At 38.3% G+C, this 20,436-nt stretch overlaps 1 long non-coding RNA gene across 1 annotated transcript; it reads left to right on the forward strand.

Annotated features, from left to right (window-relative positions):
* Window positions 1–5,587: 5,587 nt before the first annotated feature.
* LOC116498062 lies at window positions 5,588–18,694 on the forward strand. The gene is made up of 3 exons (XR_004254150.1): window positions 5,588–5,695; window positions 14,762–14,915; window positions 16,846–18,694. It is a non-coding gene; the product is annotated as an uncharacterized LOC116498062 (long non-coding RNA).
* The last annotated feature ends 1,742 nt before the right edge of the window (window positions 18,695–20,436 follow it).

The following is a 20,436-nucleotide window of genomic DNA, read 5'->3' on the forward strand; positions in this document are numbered from 1 at the left end:
CTATATCCTAATACAGATTTACAGCCCCACTGTAAAGCTTTGCACAAATGTGATGCAACAAAGCTTCTAAAAGTGTTTTTCCTTCACCTGATGAACACACCACTGACAGAATTTGAAAGGCTTTTGGGCACAATTTGTAGTAACACTCAAACATCCTGTAGCTTTGCTATTTATAGCCCTGTATGGGCAGCTGTACAAGCTGCCTGCCCTGCTTACAGCTGGTCAAGCTTTTTGGCCTCCTACTTATGTCCACCTGAGCCTTCTCTGCTTGTTGGCTTCCAGGCAGCTTTTGGGAGCTAATGGAAAACAAAGTCTTGAGAGAAGAGAGGGAAAAGAACGGAGAGCTGGCCTACTAAAGAACAGCAGAAACCTGGGCAGCTGTAATCCTGAGGTAAGGGTCAATTCTGCTCCTCCCTCTTCTCTCCTAAGCTGAGCATAAGGCACTGGCCTCACTCCTTTGCTGGCTGAAGGCTCCAAAATGAGTTTACGTAAACAGAGAGGAACATAGGCTAAATACAAGGCTCCCAAAGCTGCTAACCAGGAGCTTCCATCTGACAGGTGTATCTGCATGATAGCAGGCACGGGCTGCTTGAACCAGTTGCAAGGCAGCACCAGGCTATATTATCTGCCACAGCTGAGAGACCCACTGTGGAACAGCAAGTTCAGGCAAATACTTGCAGTTTACCTGCAGTCTAGAGACATGAACTGAATTGGGAAAAATAACATTGTCTTTGAAATAGTCACATTTCAGTGAGTGAGAACTTTCACCCATCTCTCTCTATAAACACAGGGTTAAGAGGCTAACCTTTTGAAATTCAGAGGATGCTAAATATTTTCTGCGAAGAGTGACAGATGTTTACATGTTTATTATCCTGTATTTTTAGCTTACTTGTTGACAAGCCTCAAAATAAAAAAAAAAAATAAATAAATCAAAACAAAACAACAACAACAAAAACACATTTTGCATGTTAGTCCACATTTAAAAGATTCTTGCTTTAGCCTCTGTTTTACTGTGTGTATGATCCTCATTTCACACAAGCTCAGTTTTCTTTAGCTATTCCCTCCTCCAGAACTTTGAGCCTGTTTTAGCAGTGTTGCTGCTAATCACTCCTTTCTATAAAGACACCATCTCCCAGAGGATGTTGAATTATGGGAAGAAGTAAATACCACTACTTGGAAAACTGTTTAGAGAAGCAGAGTGATTTTTAAAGTGATTACTGGTAATACTGAGTGTTGAGCAACTATAGGGTTTATCATCTAAATTACTTTTAACTTACATTCCAGGTCATTCACAAAGTCTAAATCTAATACTGCTTTGTCTTCTATGTCTGAAACATGTTATACAACTTAAAGCATGTATTTAATTTTGCTTAATTTAATTTAATTTAATTTTGCTGGGTTAAGAGTGTATTCTGCCTAGTGAAAGAATAGACTTTACCATGGGAAGAGAGCTTCTTAAACAGAAAAACAATGCTTTGGTTCTCAGACATTCTTACTGTCTTCAAACTGAAATGCCATGATGGCGTATGTGTTTGTAATTAGATGCTATTTCTAACCTGTTTTCTATCATTCTCAAAATTTCAATTCCTGAGATAGGACCTTCAGTGAGTTAAGTGTGAACTGCGAACAGCTTGCCTCTGTGCAATGCTTTTATCAAATAAGACCATAAGTCTTCTGGTTGATAGATATGGTACCCCACATATCTTCCTGTTCTAGTGAAGGTTACTCAGTCAACTAATTTTAATGCTATTTTGAAGTAGAAGAAACTACACTTTTTCCACTTGAAAGCTGTCTCAGATATTTTACATTTGAAGTGATCAGTTCCTCTGAGTTGATTCACTTTCCAGTATTTATGGTTGGTGTTTTCTTTTCCCTTCCTTTTAGGACTATTCAAAAGAGAACTGTTCTGCTTTTACTCAGTCAGTTTCTAATCAACAGCACTATCAAATTCTCACAGAAGGCACCAATCAGGCATTTTTTCTGTATTGAAATTAGTTGCTAGCAGCAGTTTAATATCTTTTTAAGGTAGTGGCTTAAAGCAGAAGAGACAGACAGAGACAAAGAGATTGCAAAACAGCAAAAGGACATTTTGCCATGCAAAATAACCTTCACATGTAGTGAATATGGGAAATGTGGCTGCACAGTAGTGTGAAGCTTTTCTATTATACTTGCAACATCAATGACTAGAAAGAAATTCAGAAAATAGATAACTGAAAGTATATAATTTTTGAAGGACAGTGTCTTTAATCTTAGCTTAACAGTGAGACTTTTTATAGTTTCAGACTAACTTAACTAAATGGGAGAAGGTAGAATAGAGAAAACAAGATGGCAATGAAGCTGAGAACAGACTGCATAGTGATTTAGACGAGTCCCCCGAGCAACATTAGCCTGTAGGTCTGTGGTGTCTTATTGGTAATAAGGATTCATAATAGATTGGATCCCACGATGTCACATGTTGTGTGTTGCAGGCACTACACAGTGTTGCAGTTGAGTACAAATAAAATCTAACAAAGTATGTGGGACTTGTGTGCCTGGCTTTGTAGGATGTTGAAATGCTGATCGATTCCTTCCATTACAGTGAAGATGTCAGGTGGAATGATTTGGGGGGGAGATGCAAGTGGTATCTCATTCAAGGGTGGGATCTCTGTTATGCAAATCTGACAGGGTAATTTCATCTGTTTTCATGTGGTCTGGAGTTTAGATCCTTTTTACCTCTCAATTATGTGTATATATGCAGCATGGCACGGCTGTATGACCCAAGCCACAGTGCCAAGTACCATTGAGACCATTACATAATTGTTAGCTGTAATATGTAAAGAAGACAGGTTTACACAATTAAACAAGGCTTTTGACACCATTTCATCACCTTGTATACTGTGTGCATACATTTAATATGGTTGAATGCTCCTTCTGAGATGAATGTGCTATTTCCGTGCCTACACATGGAGGATAAACCTTGCTTGGATCATGGTTCTTAAAGGTGGATTATAAAAAAAAAAAAAAAAAAAAAAAAAAAAAAAAAAAAAAAATTATTATAATTAGAGAGAGAAGTGGGCACTGGGCCTAGTGATTAAAAGTTCATTTTCTGTAAACTAAGAACTGTAGTCATCGACATGTACTCTAGCCATGCATTATTCTCTGTCATTTATCCAAACACATTTTTAAAATAATCCCCCTTTTTATAAACATGTATGTGTACACGATTTGTTACTCCAATTGCTCTAATTGCATCTAATCTAGTCAAATTCATTTTTATTAAGGTTCATACTGTGAGACTAATGAACCTAAAGCACTGGAATCATTCTCATTACACATGGTTTGATATGTTTACTGAATCTGCATTGTCTCATGCCCAGAAGAAAACAGCAACAATGACAAAAATTACCATGATTCAAAACGCATCTTCTCTGTCACTTCCCCTACAGGAAATATTTTAAATTGATTGTGTTTTAACAGGGAAATGTAAGCAATATTTCCACTACAGAATTTTAATATGAAAGAATGTCTGACTAATGAAGAGTGTTTTAAAGGGTTATGAAACTAGAAGGAGAAAAGCCAGCTGAGGTGATGGACAGCTAGGTAATACAGGCAGCTGACATACCCATAAAATTGATGTATCCAGAAGCTTAAGAAATGATCGGTGCCTGGCTGACAGACACTAGTCCTTTCATATTTTTTCCCGGTGGCCTGTAAACAGGAAACAATCTTCTAGAAATCATTCATAAGGTCACTCTTCCCTTGTTCACTCCCCTTCTAAACATGTTCTTCCATGACACATGCAAGTACCTGGTCAGCAAACAACAAAGAGACTGAGTGGACTTGGACTGTGTAGGGGATACATATGTAGAGAGGAACTTAGTTTTATTTCAATCTCTACTAGTCTTCACGACAAAATACACCTATTCTTTGAGGTACTTCCAAATACGTAACAAAATAAAGTAAAAGAAAGTCATGCTTTTCCACTACATTCATCATGGACTCTTTGCTCAACAGCCCAAGGAAATAGATCTTGCTGTGTGATGGTGAACAAACTTTTTGAGCTTCAGGGAGATGTTTGACTTCTCACTCCAAAGAAGGCAAAATAAGACAAACCAGACTTAAAGACTGAAAACCACTGTCAAAACATATCTTAGCCAGTCTTTTCCCCAATCAGGGGGATGCACACTTATCCCACCTCTGTACCACCACTCTCTTTTGAAATGGGAGCACAGACAGGGTACACAAGGCCAGAATTTCTGAATGAAAGCTCGTCCATGAGTAGCAAAATAAATTTTACCACATAACCTATGAGAAAGGGTTCCTTCTTGTGACAATGACGTTGCTGTATCTGGCAGAACAAATAAAGACCTCTCCTAACTCTGTCCTCTTGGTGCCTCCAATACAATATGATTTTTATTTTTTTTCTGTGTCTTTAAAATTGTGATAAAAGCTATCAAAATAGCTAATCTCTCCACCTGCCCTAAGGGAATGGCTTTTATATCACATTTAGAGTTGGGCAAAACGCAGAAACACTTTTCCATCACAATTTTCATTGACTTTTTCATGATAGTTTTTCAGCCATTTTTAGCCACTGATAATTATGCATCATCTAACACAAATACGTCAATAAAGTATTCCAGATAACTCCTCAGTAATGAGAATACATAAATCCCTTGCTCAATAGGCTATGCAATCAGTTCACCACCACCACCCCAAAAAAACACCAACATTTATAATACTGCAGTCTCTATGACAATCCATTTAAAGTGGAATTTGTTAATGTTGGATGAGATCCTCTACTTCAGTAAATCAACATTCCTTGAAATCAATTAAATAACTCTGAATAGCACAAGATGGATGTTAGTCTGATGCTTTTTGTAAACAGGGGTTCCTTTTGATGAGTTTTGTTTTTTTAGTTGCATCTATTGTAAGTTTATTTAAATAAGTTTCTTTCTTTCTTCAAGAAAATTTTACTTGTATAAAATATATGAAATGGCAAAATATTACTTCTTTCCATTTTCAGGAGATAAAAGTATAAAGGTTTTACTTGCATGGTTTGTGTTACTCAGTTCCCCTCTCATATTTGGGTAGGAATGAGTAAGAGAAGATTTAAAATACTGACTCTACTAAGAGGTGGTCCTCTGATCTCCCTGACTGGGGACCTAGTCTGGCTCACAGTCAACTGTGGTGGAGGGGAAGAGATAGGTCTTCTACTGAGTGAGGACACTGATTTCAGTTCTGGAGCTGAGACTCCTTGCAGGTTGTACAGTTTAAGCATGGTCTTTATGTTCTATCTCATCTTTTTCCCCTACTGCCAGCTACAGTACTCAATCTCACTTCACTTTGTTGAAACGTTAATGTTCTCTCTTTGGGTAGCACATGGCGATTTTTCAGTAGACTGTACATTTTTCTGGCACAGGCTGATTCACTGCTCATCTTTCAGAGCTGTAAGTCCAAGAAAAGACTTAATTTCATTAAGTCCTTAAACAAATGCTAAAACCGTGACAGGTAGGATATGTCTTGATAAGGGCAAGGAAAAAGGTATCTTTGAGTGATGACCTTTTAATTTCTCATGTCCTGTGATTAAGCCTCAGGAAGAAGATGAACATTGGAAGAAGCTGGAATAAAGAATCTGGAGTGTTGTCACTTGGCATTCTGTATTTAGCATTTTCCATTTACTGTGCTAATGAAGTGCATGTAACAAGAACCTCTATAGGTAAGTAAAAATAGCAGTGAAGGTTTGGTTTTGATATTTTTGACACATAGTCTGGTATCAGATCTAATATACATATCCCAAAATACATCACAATATGTCCCACAGCATGTGAAATTAATAACATAATGCTTTCTTTTGTTAGCCCTCTATGTATGGAGGGTTACAAAATTGCCTTGTGTATGTGGGTTTTCAAATAAAATTTCCAGTTTCTAGATCCACTGCTTTGTCTCCTCAAGTTCAAAAGACAGCCAAAAGCAGGGAGAAATGACTCCATGGAGTTGAACCTCTGTACTCATTATGATCTGGTTAGGAAGCACCTGCTATTCACCAGCTTAGAAAACAATTTGAAATTCTAGTAAGTCTCAGCAAGCACCTAACAAAGAACATCAGGAAGCTAGGCAGCTAGCCAGTTTCGTATGCCTCATCTCTCAGGATTTTGCTCTCATGCTCTCCCCCACTACCACATACTGCTTTTTTTTTTTTTTGCTTTTTTTTTTTTTTCCTGCTTTTCCTTCTATATTTGAAGTAAGTGGAAAAATGCTACTGTTTAAAATGTCTCCTATATATTTTCTAGAATGGAGATTTTAATGCTTTTTAATGACAGAAATTATGTAGCAAGACATGGCTTAGGATTAAAAGAATGTGCTAATATAGAAAGCCAAGTCAGATTTTCCTTTCAAAGGAGCAAACACGTAAGTATTAGTGAAAAATGTGCTTGGGCCAAATTAGGTTGAAAGCCTGGCACATGATATAAAGACTCAAAGCACATCATTTGCAGCTTTCCTAAGGTATTCATTGTAGCAACAATGTGAAATTGACTTCAATTGTATGCAATTTTGGAAATGCTTTATGATGATGATCCTTTCAGCATTTCTAACTTCTTAGGAGATATTTTTGTTAGTTTACAATTTCAATTTTCTAATAATCGAGCTCAGCAGAGAGAAACGTTAAATATGATGTAAATTCATGCTTTTTGGCTATCACAATTATGGACATGTTAGCAGAAAGAGATGTTATCTGTGAGTTCATGAATGTTCACAAAAGCTACATTTGGTACTGTTTTAAAAACACTGTTGAAACAGGCTCAGGCTAAGCTTTCTGACATCCCTGGATCTATAAGGCCAAATCTTTGCAAGTTCAGCTGAGCCTTTCATCATTCCTAAGGATTAGATGCACAAAGTTTCAAACTTTGGGACCTGTCAAAGTGTCAAAGGTTTTCACTTAGAGGTGGGAAGGCTACACTTTTGCAGCCAGTGTTTAGTTTTAACATCTCCAAATTTGGATCTTTCTTTGGTTTCAAGCAGTAGGGTTTGGATATGCTTGTAGTAGTGATGGTTTGAAAATTTTAACTTTTAACTCATCCTGTAACTTCATGAAGGATTCAAGAGAATGAGAATCCATTCACTTTTTTTTTTTTTTTTTTTCTCCCTGTATGTGTTGATTTACCTAAATGTTTCAACTCCATACCACTACCATGCAATGTCTACCACTTTGGCTTTCTCTTGCCACTGCAGATCTGGGTGTGTGGTTCTGTTTTGATGAAATGAAGAAACCAAATTACATTAAGCCAGTAATGGCAACTGTGTGAATACCCATGAAAGAGAATGTCTAATTCAACCAACATATTGAAAACACATAGAAGAGGAAAAATAAATCCAATACTCTGAGTGTTAACCATAGATTGAACAATGAAGTGAGAAGGTTTGACTTCATGATGTGTACTGATGTGGGAAATTAAATTGGTCAGGGTGGCTCCAGGGAGCAAACAATAGTTTTCCTTAAGGGTATATAAAATGTCATCTTTTCATCCAAAAAATGCTAATACATTGCTTCTCTGTTAGCATTTTGTATTTAATATTAACCTGCAATTTATTGCAAGCAAAAAAAAGAAAAAGTATACTGCACTCTAACGTGTCTGGAAAGCCAAGTGTTGTGTCTATATCTGAATAAGCACAGGACTGAACTTCCTTATTAACTTAGCCAATCCAAATGATCTGCAGCGTTCAAGCATTATACTTGATTCCTTGTTACAGTGACAGCAGACAGCAAGTACACAGTAGTGCTGCACTTGCTACGATTGTGCATATGCCCATGTGGTGCACTGTTTCAGAAGAGGTCAAATGTAGTGATTGACCAGGAATATTTATTTATTTATTTATTTATTTATTTATTTATTTTAACCCAGTGACATACAGTTTGTAGTCTCAGGATGCAAGGATTACCAGACCCTGGCGCATTAGCTATACTAATGACAGAGGGTGCCACATGGGCCATGAACTTACCTCAAGTATATATCAAGATTAGTGTACTGTGTTCAAGCAAGATTAAAATATGTAACATATTTGAGTTTGGTAGGGAATTTCAATTCTCTATCAGTCTATTAGCAAACATTGGCTCTCCTGTGTAGTGGATTGTCTGGTCAGCTTCTTACAGCTATTCAGGGTAGTTTTATCAACGGGCTTTCCCAGGAATATAGAATTCCTCATCCTTCCTCTTTTCCTGAGACACGTTACAGTTGAGATTTGGGTCTTTCACTACTGGTTGAATGAGTATTTGGAAGTGTTCTGTGACTTGCAAAGTACCTTAGTCTGTGAAGTTGCTTCTGAATTATATGTATATATAGCCCAGTTGTCCATATCTGCAGGGGACAGGACTCAATGATCCAAGTAATTGTTTCCAATCCAGTGTTCTCTAGCATCCAAAAGTACAAATTAGACGGTAGATGAAGGATGGCATCTATCTAGCTGAAAGCAGTCACACACACTGTAGGTGAGTGCCTACATTTTAGCTGATCAGCCCGTGATCTCTATATGATGAACGAATATAAACAGGCAATTCTGAGGTACTCTTCAACTCACCTAAAGGATATAGATAAGATACTTGTATGAGTTGCACCCTGAAATCAGGACATTTACTCCACAGGAAGTTAAGGACATGCAGGCCAGATGTAGATAGCTAGATAGCTACAACATGAAGTTAGATGGAATTATTTCAGCTAGTGATACTTGGTTGAAATAAAAATAAAACATGTAAAAATAACTCCTGTGCTGTTTACTGGCAAAATACCAACTGGAAGACTATATCTAGTTGGTTTTTTTTTTGATATTACACTTCAAGAAAGGTGTGGACTAATTGTAGAAAGTCTACAGATGAGTGAGAATGATTAAAGTCTTTAAAACCAAGAACTATACAGAACGACTAAGTGAAAGCTAAATACAGATTGAAGGAGAAAGGGACAGGCAAAGCAAAACAGAAGAAAAAATATATTAATTTTCCTCAGGTATATGACAAATCATTATAGAGATGGCATTACCCTTACCCTGTTCTCTTACTACACCAAGTCCCATTTCTGCCTCTGTCCCCTTCTGCTGCAGCAAAAGGCAAAAGCTTGGTTCATGAATAGAAGCAGTAAATGTGTTTGGGACTCTGCCAAGATCTCAGTCATGGCTTCACCATGCCGGGGCAACTAGAAGATGTATAACCCAGCCTACTAGTGGGACATCAGAAATGACTTGCATTCAGACTAAATCATTTTTTTGCTATTTTGCACACTTCTGTTAGAAAGCTCAAGGAATTATGAAACAGATGAATTTTGCTGCTGTTTCTCAGTCTTTTCAGGTGCTGCAGCAACTTCTTATGTTGAATATTTAACCACCTCACTTTTATAGATCCCAATTTACTGATTTCTGACAACTTTCCTTTCTCTCTCACCCTTTCATCATTCAAGATGTAAGACAGGTAAGACAGAAGTGTGGAGAAAAAAAAAAAACAGTCAGCATGCATTAGGAGCCCACAGAAATGCAAAATGAGAGAGTAGGAAAAATATGCAAATAAGCATGTTTGACTCCTTGCCGCTAGTATGGAAGACAGAGTGAAAACAGCCTGAAGCTCCTCAAATTGAATAGGAGGATTTGTTAGAGGACTGTGGCTGGGTGACTGAAAGGGGGACATTTAGTGAGGCCTGTAGCTAGCTAACCTTATTTTGTGAAAACATCTGCATATTTTTAAAGCCCATTTTAAGCCTGATGTTCTGAGTATATAATTGAATAGTGTTTTTGTTGTTGTTTCTATATCCTAAGAAAATTGCTGTTAGACCATCCCTCCTTGAGCATAACCTTGGAGACCTTTCAGACCCTTCTCTGTGAGTTTTCCAACAGTCTGAGTGATGTGGAATCTGCCTTCCCATATTGTCTCCACTCCTAAATATGACACAATCTGTCTCACCCTTCCCTGTCCCTTCTCGAGCACAGGACCCAGAACCTCCTTCTGGTCTCATGGTGTGTCATTGGACCTGTGGTGTCTTCCCATTACTATCGTGTCACAGACATTGACAGCTCAGAAAATTCTGCTGTTGCTATGGGATTTGGCCTGACCTACAGTGCCTCGGCTGGTACTGTGTGGGACCAGAAGTTACAGAAAGGTTATCATGCCCAGATAAGTCTCTCCAAGCCTTCTCAGCTGAAACTTCCAAATCATTTAATCTGATGGCAGATGTGCTCTTTGTCATGCAACCAGTGAGGGTGATTCCTTCCTGTGTTTCGTTAATGTCAGTAAATATATAACGTAGTCCTGGTTTCTGTGGCTACAATACAGGCATACCTTTCTAATTTCCAAAATCCTCTACCCATTTGCTTCAGGAATGTGTACAATAACTCTTCAACCTTATTTTAAGATTAAATAGGAAAGTTGCACTTTTTAAACTCACATAGCATAAAGAATGAGAAAAGTTGCCTGTCATTCATTTTAATGAAGATTGAGATGGCTGTAGCACACAATCACCAAATTTAATGAAGTAATTACTTTTCAAATTGATTTCTAATTCTCTACAAAAAAAAAAAAAAGTTCCCATTGTTATTAATGAGATAGTAATAATTAACAGTACCTACAAATTAGAATTATTCTTCTCATGCTATATTGCATGCTTTGAGATGTTGTACAAATTTGCTGCATTTTTAATGTGGTAACTGATTCTGAGTTGAATAAAACTCAAACGATTCATTCCTTTTTGTTGATGTTATCATCTTCCAATATCAGTTTATACTGTCTTCCCCCTAGTCTTCTGTGTTCCTGCTGCTGACACTCTGGAAAAAGCCCTCTCTGTCGCTGTGGACAGCATGGTGAAAACATCTGCTGACATGCACAATGATAAGAAAAGCAAGCAAAATATTCATCTCTGTAAGGCCAGAAAAGATTGCTGAAAATATTCAAGGATCACTAATCACTTCAGTGATATGTTGTCAAAACTGTCTTTAGTTCATTGTGTAAATACACGACTGTCATATTGAGCATTTTTGTTAGAGAGATGTCATGTACTTCAAGATGCAGCCTGACTTTACCTATAAGTTCACATCTAAAAGCTGCTGTTTGAAGGAGTGATAGTATCTCCAGTTAAATCCATTGGTAGAACTAGGAAGGTGAACAAGTTCCTGAGCAGGCAATCATCTGCAGTTGTAGGCTAAAAAAAGTTATAGGACGATGATAATGGCTGAGTATGGAAAGGCTTCCTCTTTCACTTTTGCACTTGGAGGTGAATAAATGAATTAGTGAGTGCATTTTAAACAACTTCTCTTATTTTGTTTTAAGTTTGCACCTTCCTCTGGCATGTCTGATGCTGCTGGCTGATCTAGGGGGACTGATGTGTGCAGGAAAGTCCTGTGAACTCCATTTCCATTGTGTGGTTTGTTTGAGCAAGCGTACCTGCAGCAGGCTGACTGAGTGTCAGCCTACCCCATGGGAGCTGCGGTTCTGCCCAGGGAGTTTCTTCCAATCCAATCCAATCTCTGTGTACAATCAACTATGGGATCTTTTTGTCCATTCCTATTCTGTTATTTTATACCACAGGAGCTCAGTTCAGTAGCAGTGATGGACATTTATTTGTTCAATTACTTTGCTGTGGAATGATGCTTATTCTGTGTTGAAAGTAAATTTAATTGATTTAAAGTCTAAAGCACGGAAGGAAAGTGTTACACTTTTTTTTTTTTTTTTTTTTTTTTTTTTTTTTTCCCCTCTTTCTCTCTCCTCTCTCTCAGGCACAATGTTATGCCAATTGCAGGTTGGATGAAATGCAGGATATAGGCACTACAAGTCTCTTCAAGAGATACCAGGCTTTGTTTCGGCAGCTTTCCTTTCCCTGCAGTATTACACATTTGTGTTACCTGTCTGGCACTTCTCTTTGGGCAAAGACTTGACTTTTTGCACTAGCTGATCTTGTCTGATATTCAGTCATCTGTGTCACAGTGTCCTTTCATGCTAGCTGAATTATACTTTTGAGTCTTCTTGTCAAATTATAACATCAAACAGACATAGGCTCTCCAGAAACCAGTCATCTTCCCAAGGGAAGATATCTTCCTCAGTCATGTCAGAATCTTCCCAATATCCAGAACAACATGTTAATATGACACTCTCACCTTTTACTTGAAACATGAGTTTTCTTTTAATCTTCATTGTCAAAATTCAAACTGAAATCCAAAAATGGGTTAAAGGCTTAGATATTAAAAAATAGCCCAATATACTTACCATTTTAAAATGTCAAGAATTTTCAAGACTAAGAACTTGTTGTCTAAACACCTAGGTTTGGCAATACTGGAAAAAACAAACAAACAAACAAAAAAAACAAATGGACTTCTTCCACACAGATTTGTTAGAAAATAAATGTTCTGAAGCCAGAGTGTCCATTCATTTCCCCCCTCCCTCCCCCCTCCCCAATGAAAAGAGTTAATGTGCCACTCTCCTTCATTATCATCAGAAGTTAGCATATCATATAATAACAGGTCAATGAACTAAACACATTCCAATTAATCACTTCAGGGTTACTTGATTGAGCATGTAGTTAATTCCTTTAATAGATCAATGAACGTTGGGTTAGAAAGCTAAGTTAAGCTTTTGGAGAACTGCAGGCTGGAATTCAGGGAAAAGGAAAGCCACTTGAAACCACTGCACTAGAAGGAGCAACTGCATATAATGTATATATAAAGTGGCATATAATGGAGGCGTACTTGCCCTCCTTTCAGCTTCACAGCAGCTTCTGAGACAAAGGAAAGTGACTAAAGTGGCAGCTTTAAAGCATGTCACTTCATTTAAAGGTGTTATTATGCAAGTAACCTTTTCTGAAATCAGCTAGTACCTGCATGACTCTCAAGTCAGCCGCTATGGCATTGGCTGTTCTCTATGTAACTCCAAAGGGGTGCCAATGTGCACAAATCTGCCAGGCACCATGTTTCCAATGCTGACAAAAGTCCAGGTGTGTGGTGAGAGCTGCTGATCGACAGAGCTGGTCATTCCATTCCCACCAGCAGGTGGGCCACGCTGGGGGACATCTGCCATCAGGGGAGAGCTGTGTAGCTTGCAAAAGAGAAGGCTTGGGGGGATCTTAGCTGCAGATGTAAGCACCTGATGGGGCAGTAAAGAAGATGGATCCAGGCTTTCTTCTCGTCTCAGGGGTACACAGTGAATGTACAAGAGGCACAGTGGGTACAAGCTGAAATATAAGAAATTTCATTTAGATGCATTTTTTTTATAGTTCTTACTTTTTTGCGTTATCAGACAGTGAGAGTGATCAAGCAGCAGAATGTGTTGTCCAGATGGTTTGCAGACTTTCCAGCCTTGGAAATTGTCAAAATGTTACTGGACATTGTCCTCAGCAATCTGCTCTGAGTGACCCTGCTTGAGCAGGGAGGTTGGTTTAGATGATCTCCAGAGGTCTCTTCCTACCTCAGCTTTTCTCTAACTCTGTCATACTGTGAAATAAATTAAAATAACTATAGTAATTTTAAAAGTAAATGGCTATTTAGAAGCCTTAAAAAAGAATGGTAGCAGGTAAATTTCTTAAGGATAGTTCAAAAGATTTTATTTTTGTTTCCCTTTTTCTGCCTACCTTTTAACAACAGGGACAAAACACAAAAGAAAGAAAAAGGAAAGAACTCAATGGTTTGCGCTGGTTTTTTTGAATATATATTTTGTCTAATCATAGGATTCTTTTTAACTGAAACAATAATTAGCAATTGCCTTTTTTTTTTTTTTTTTTTTTTTTTTTTTTTTAATTTGAAGAAACTGAAGAAGCACCATTCTAGATTAGGACATTATTTTTTTTTCAGAGAGATTCCCTGAAGGTGATTTCTGTCAAAGGGATGGAGAGCCCACAGACCGAAGTTAACCCCCCAGAATAAATCTGTCATGCCACTCCCCAGTACATAGCCTGTAAGCCCCTTGGTGATCCTCAAGAGACAGACTATTTTCTCTTGCACACAATGACACAGATATTCCCATATCACATGGTGAGACAAAATATTTGTTAATTATAGGTTTCTCCTATGATGTGGTCAGTACCCATAGGGGAATTTCTTGGGCTCTACACTCTACCATGTGAGCACACCATTTTAAAGCAAGGTGCAGATAAACAGGGTCTCAGAGACGTGAGGTCCTCTACATGCTGCTTCCTGCCACTTGTTGCATCCTGGTTCCACAGGAGACAAGTAGGCTTGAAGGATCATATTAATCTGACCAAATGCAAACATGCTAAGTTTATGTTGATGACACTGAACTGTAACTCTAGATGTAAAAATACCTCCAGTTTGAATATCTTAAGTCAGTTTTTTTGATTTTTAAAGTTGGTAGAGGGAAATACAGGATTTATGGAGTATGAGTCCTCTCATCTTGAGATGGATCAGACGACCATCCTCCCTACCACTATTTCTTTGCAAACGGAGAGCAGTATAAAGAGTTCACAAGTTGTTGTCTGCTTTATGGACAGATGCCCTGACACATTTGGTGAGGTGAATCCCAGTAAAAAAGAAAACTGTGAATGGCATTGAATTTAAAAACAAATATTTGCCTAGCACATAAAGCATTCCAAGGAGAAAGAAAATACATCTTTCATATTACTGGAGAGGACTAAAACATGTAGAAATTGGCGATGCTGGGAACATGTGTCTCACCAATTCCCTTGAGATCTCCTGCTCATTTCCCCCTTCTGTGTCACTAACCTAATTCATCGGATGTGAATACATTTTGCTAATTCAAGAGAAAGAAAATGGCAGACTCTTACAGTTAAATTTACCCTGCTTGTAGGCTTTCCAAGGCATGGAAACGTCGTGACATATATTACTGGTATTGCAGATTAAAGTGGCTGTGAGGGAGCTATACGATTGTTCTTCTGTACAAAAGTGTGTCTTCAGAGCTGTGCAGGAAAGCATAAAAGGTTGGGCAATGATCAGTCTCTCAGGTAAGAAGATAAATATTCAGTCTTTTTCCTTTTCTAATTGCACTTAGCATCTGTATTTATTTATTCAAGAATGGCTCTTTGGGAGCTTGTTCTAGCCCCTTTGATAAACAAATGGGGTTCTGTTTCCTTTTTTAGAAACTAATTATGCATTTTGGGAAAGGAGGAGGATGCATCTTAAAAGAAAACAACTTAAAAGAGCAAAGAGAGCATGATGGAAAGTGCATACTTAAAAACACTAGTGTCTGTTTTGCAGATTTGTAAAAGCTATGAAAAATAGAGGCTGGCCAAACCATTTTGCATTTCGGCCTCCATTTCATTAGCTTCTGGGTTACATGGCCTTCCCTGGGGTACCTGATGCTCAAGGCACAGGAAAAGACACCTCCATTTATCTTTCTGCAGTCAGAAGAGAGTCCCTGTGCTTATTCCTTCAGCATCCAGGCACCAAGAACTGCAGAGAAACTGCAGCCAAGCACATTCCAAGCACCCCCAGCAATTTTCAGCTCTCCTGGTATCTTGGTCATTTTCCGAAGGGGTATTGCATCAGTTCTTTTTAAAAGCAGAAGTACTTCTTGAGAACATCTTGGGGAAAGAAAAACAACAACAAAAAAAAAAAAATCTGGGGAAGAACACAGATTTTAGTAAGAAAGAGAAAGACAAATGGCTAAAAAGGAATTTAAGAAGTGATATTCATGAACTAGGGTTCATTTTCAAACACTCTCAGAAGTCTATGTAATTATTAAGGACTTGGTGTTAATTTACCTACTCTCCATTCATTTCCACTGATCATGCTCACTTAGAGGCCAGGATGGAAGACAAGTAGCTAAATGTGCCTAAGGGAAAGTGCCTGTGGAAATTGCTCTTTCAAGTAGGTGGAGGTGGGGAGGAACAAAGGAGAAGTGTAAGGTTATCACATGAAACTGCTAGTGAAACCTTATGGGTTGTTTTCAAGTCATCTTTCAGAGTAGATAACAAATAGTTTATGTCAAGATCAGAATACAAAGTGCACACACATTAAAAAAAAAAAAAAAAAAAAAGTGTGAGAGAGACCCTACAGTTATCTCTGAATTATATATTCATATATGTGTGTATATGTATGTATGTATGTACTTCTTACATATTAGTGTGGGCATATAAGCACATAAATAGCTGGAAAACTAAGAGGACCACCACCAGACAGCAGAAGAAATGCCTAGCCCTGAAGCTGTGGGAGAGTAGCAGTTGCTGTTGCAGCAGTCCCACAGCAGCATCCGCAGGGTGAAATCCCAGGCCTTTGCCCAGGATAGACACAGGCTGGCTGCCCGTGATCTCTCGCAGCTTTCCATTGCTTGAGTGTTTCCACTGGCATGAGTCTTGCTAAAAAACATGCAGTTTTCCTGCTCAGCCAAGAAGATGCCCAATATGAAGTTAGGTCATTGGCAGGTGTATGTTACAGCTATTGACTTTACACCATCACAATGAATTTGCAACCCCTGAGGACAAAAGCTTTTGACTTTTTGCTATAAAATTAAGTAGTTTTATATAATGTCTTGTAGAAAATGTATGTGTAGTGGGCAATATCTGCAGTTCTTATGGAATGATCTGAATTAGAGTAATTCAGCTATTTCAAGCATCTTTATTCTGCAGTATAAAGAAGATTTCTGCAGCTGCGATACATTGGATAGAAAGAGAAAAATATTCCTGTGCCTTGGTAAGAGGGGAAAACATGGGTTAAAAAGTCATTGAACTTGCCAGTCCTCTCCCCTGTTACACACACAGCAGAGAAAAGGCATTTCTAAGAGGAGCTTAAAATAAGAGCTCTTCAGTGATAAATTATTAAAGTGCAGATTGTTAGGCTGGAATTCTAATAACTATAATTTGAAGTCATCTGTCTGACACAGTTCATCCTATCATTAAATTCTTTCTAAAAATTGTTATGTTCTTCAAAAAACAGATAAAGTGCTAAACGGATGGGATGGAAGGAAAGGAACGTGTAATGAAATCCGTCCTTCAGACGCGCTCAGCCCCAGGGCTGCCTGGGCTGCGTGTGCGCAGTGTGCAAGCTAACCAAACGTATGGAGGAACCGACAAGCCCTGCATGCATCACATTCTGTGTCACTGCCGCAGCCGTCACTGGAGGAATGCAGGAGGCAGCAGCCTTCGAGACAGGAAAGGACTGGACAGCAGGTAGAAAGAAAAGTAGCAGGAAGGAGGCAACTATGTGAAGGCTTTAGGCAAGCAGAGTATGATTTGTAATTAAGGTGTAATAAAGGATGTGACACACTTAGTATCTCCGGCGGTAGGAAATGCTGCCACCTAATAAGATATTACTGTAGAGCTTGTACTAATTGATGTTATAAGGGATCAAGAGAGTGACTTCATTTCTTGCATCTAGGTGACTTTTGACAGCATTCATTAATGCTGAGCTACTACTGCAGTCATGTTTCAGAATGAAAATTATAATTAGCCCAAGGAACAGTATGAGTGAAAACAAAAGAATTTATAGAGCCATATACACATGGGCATATGTACACTCCAACACATGCTGTGCATACAAATAGTTTTGTACGATGGTTTTTAATGTATCCCACTTTGTTTCAGCTCTTTTCAATCGTGTGGGAATGTGTTTTCTTCCTACTCAGCTAATCACACAATCCACATACTCACCCTCAAACTATACAAGCTATGATAATAAAATACAGATCTGCTATGGTTTTTGGAAATATTTTACCTACATTTGCAGTGTTCTCAGACAAGTAAACCAGAGAACAGGTATAATTTTGCATAAAAACTTTGTGCAACTGGAATCACAATAATAAAGACAGTTTGTTGACTATAAATCATTTAAATACTGTGTTTGTTTATGTATCACAAACAAAGACAGTCAGAAATGATAAATCAAATGCAGAAGAAGAAAAGCCTCTGTGATAACAATTATAATAGGAACAGAAGGTCAATTCGGAGCAATTTCTGCCCTGGTAAAATACTAAAGCCTTCAGAAATCAGTTCATATCTGATGCTGGAGGCAGGTGTCTTGCAAAGATTGTGAGATGAGTATGTCTGCCAACAAGTGTAGAAACAAACGGTACAAATGTTACTTTATCAAATGGCTCATTTACAGAAAGTTTAAAACATCAGCAAGGCAACTAACCCCTTTGAAAACAAAACCTTTGAAAGTAAGAAAACTTTTTGCTTATAGAAGGGAAAAGTTGGTAACATAAGAAATACGTACTGCCTATTACATATAAAATATGTAACAGGTAATGAGTTTATAGTAGTTTGAGTTATATTAGCTTTTGAAACAGCAGGATTGCACATTCTTACGTATTTTGGTTTTAGATCTGGAATCTAAACACAGATTGCCTCTCAGTGCAACCTCTGAAATGCTGGATGAAATAACCTTTTATTCCTGATAAAGAATGCCTTTGGAGCTTCTTTAGGTCAGGTCCTATGCCATTTCTGTCCTGGGACACATTCAAGGCACGTGCTTTGAATATGAGAGTGTTAGAAGTCAATCAGCAGTAGCCTTCTAAATTATTTGTCCAGTGAGAGTTATAAAATCCAGAGGGCAATTTGGACTGCATTTAGGGATGACTGGTAAATCAAACCAAAATTTAGCAATTCAGATGCAAGCTGAAGGATATTTCTGCCCTAATTGAAGTGAAGATCAAAATAATAAAACTTACTTTCATGCCTGAACCTTGGTGATTGTCTAAATCGAAGACTTAAGACATTTTGTTTTCTCTGTAGACTATTTTTCCCCATCAGAAGCAACTCCCTAAATCTTTTAGGCCAGAACTAAAACATGCATTTTAAGGTGGGTGGTGGTGGTTGTTTTCAAGAGCTTCCGTTTCAGAATGTTACTTTCAAAGCAATGTGAATAGGAGTCTAGCCTAGGCCAACAGCACTCACAGATGCATTTTGTGTACAATAAGCTGTAGTGTCACCTTATTGATGCTATTGAATCTACATCTAAAGGCTTGTTGTATACCTGTTGACTACCATTAAAGTTTGCAATTATGAAAGATGTGCATTTTCTGATTTGTTTATATTACTAATAAGCTGTGGTTTTCATACTGCTAATGTGAAAATCACACCTATTAATATGGCCTCTTACACTAAAAATAGAACTTAAAGTTGTGGTCAGATTAATAATATATGATCATTAGCTCCTTTCTGATCAAGGCCCCATGCAGAAGCAGGATTTTCACACTGTATAGATAACCATCTGAAATTCACCAGTGGCATTGAGGTTTCCAGTTTTTTTCCTGTTTGAGCTGAGCTGTTTTACTATGGGAAAGAGTAAAAAGAACATGGAATTACATGACTGGCCTTCCCTTCAGTTGCACTCCAGGGTTGTAGAAGCCAGCAATCATGGTCAGCAGAGACCACGCTGGGGAGAAAACAGCCAAAAAAAAATAAAATACAGTCATAAATTGAAAAACAATAGCCCAAACATAGGGTGAAAGCAGAGCAGAGTGAAATCATGAGCTGGGCATAGCTGAATGGAGTTTTGCCAGGTGGGGAATTGGATTGCAGACCTGCATGGTGGTTTTGAGACCAAGCAAAGCTGTATCAGCTTGCTAGAACAAGGCCTGCATCATCTTCAAGAGGGTGGAAATGTTACTGCTCCTGGAGATCACTAGGAAGGTTTTAAAAACCTTCTGGCCTGCATAACAACTATGTTGTGTGGCTGGCAGCACGAGCTGGGGCTCAGCTCACTGGCCATGTTTGTCATTCTTAATTGGAAAACTCCCTTGGGTTTCAAGTGTGCTAAACCATTTCTCTCTGTGAGCCTCTGTCAGAAATGCTTCATGCTGCTTCTCTCCTATATAACATAAAAGCTAAGCTGGAGATGCTACTATGTCTTCTTTTCCATTGTGCTGTATATGGTTAATATGCCAATTTTTGTTTTGTGACTTGTTGCATAAGCATTTTCCATGCCTTCCTCCTGCTGTCACTTGGAGTCTTTCACTTTTTCTTTCTAAAGCTTTCCTATAAAGAGATTGCCTGATTGGTGCTAAGATATTTCAGCCAGCTGACAATTTGGACTGCTGTGAACACAAGCTTCTCACCATCGACTCCTCTTCTGTTCCCCTTTATTTTGCATTGTTGGTGCAAAATGAAGCCACAGAAGGGGCTCCAGTTTTCCTTTGTGGGCCGTCTGTAACAGACTACACAGAAGGTATAGGGAACTCATGGGACAGTATGTGAGGGCCTTTCATGGCCAAGGAATATGAAGAATTGCTCTGCCTCACTGATTTCTGGTAGACTGGCATGTAATAAGCACAGGATCCACAAGGGCAAAAGGGAGATGTTAGAGCATGTAAGAATCAATAGCTGAAGCACTGAAAATAGAGTGGCAAGGAGTTATTTTTAGCTCATTGGTCTTGTTTCTGTTTTTCTTTTTTTTATTAGGGGAAATGAATAGGGAATTAGATCTGTCAGTGTAAGGTTGACTGAACATTACTGTTTTCCTGTAACTACTGTATTTTGTTCGGGAACTCCCCCCAAAGAGTGCAATTAATACTGTACAATGCTTCCT

This window comes from Aythya fuligula, chromosome 1, assembly GCF_009819795.1.
Source record: "Aythya fuligula isolate bAytFul2 chromosome 1, bAytFul2.pri, whole genome shotgun sequence".
In the NCBI taxonomy this organism is placed as follows: Eukaryota; Metazoa; Chordata; class Aves; order Anseriformes; family Anatidae; genus Aythya; species Aythya fuligula.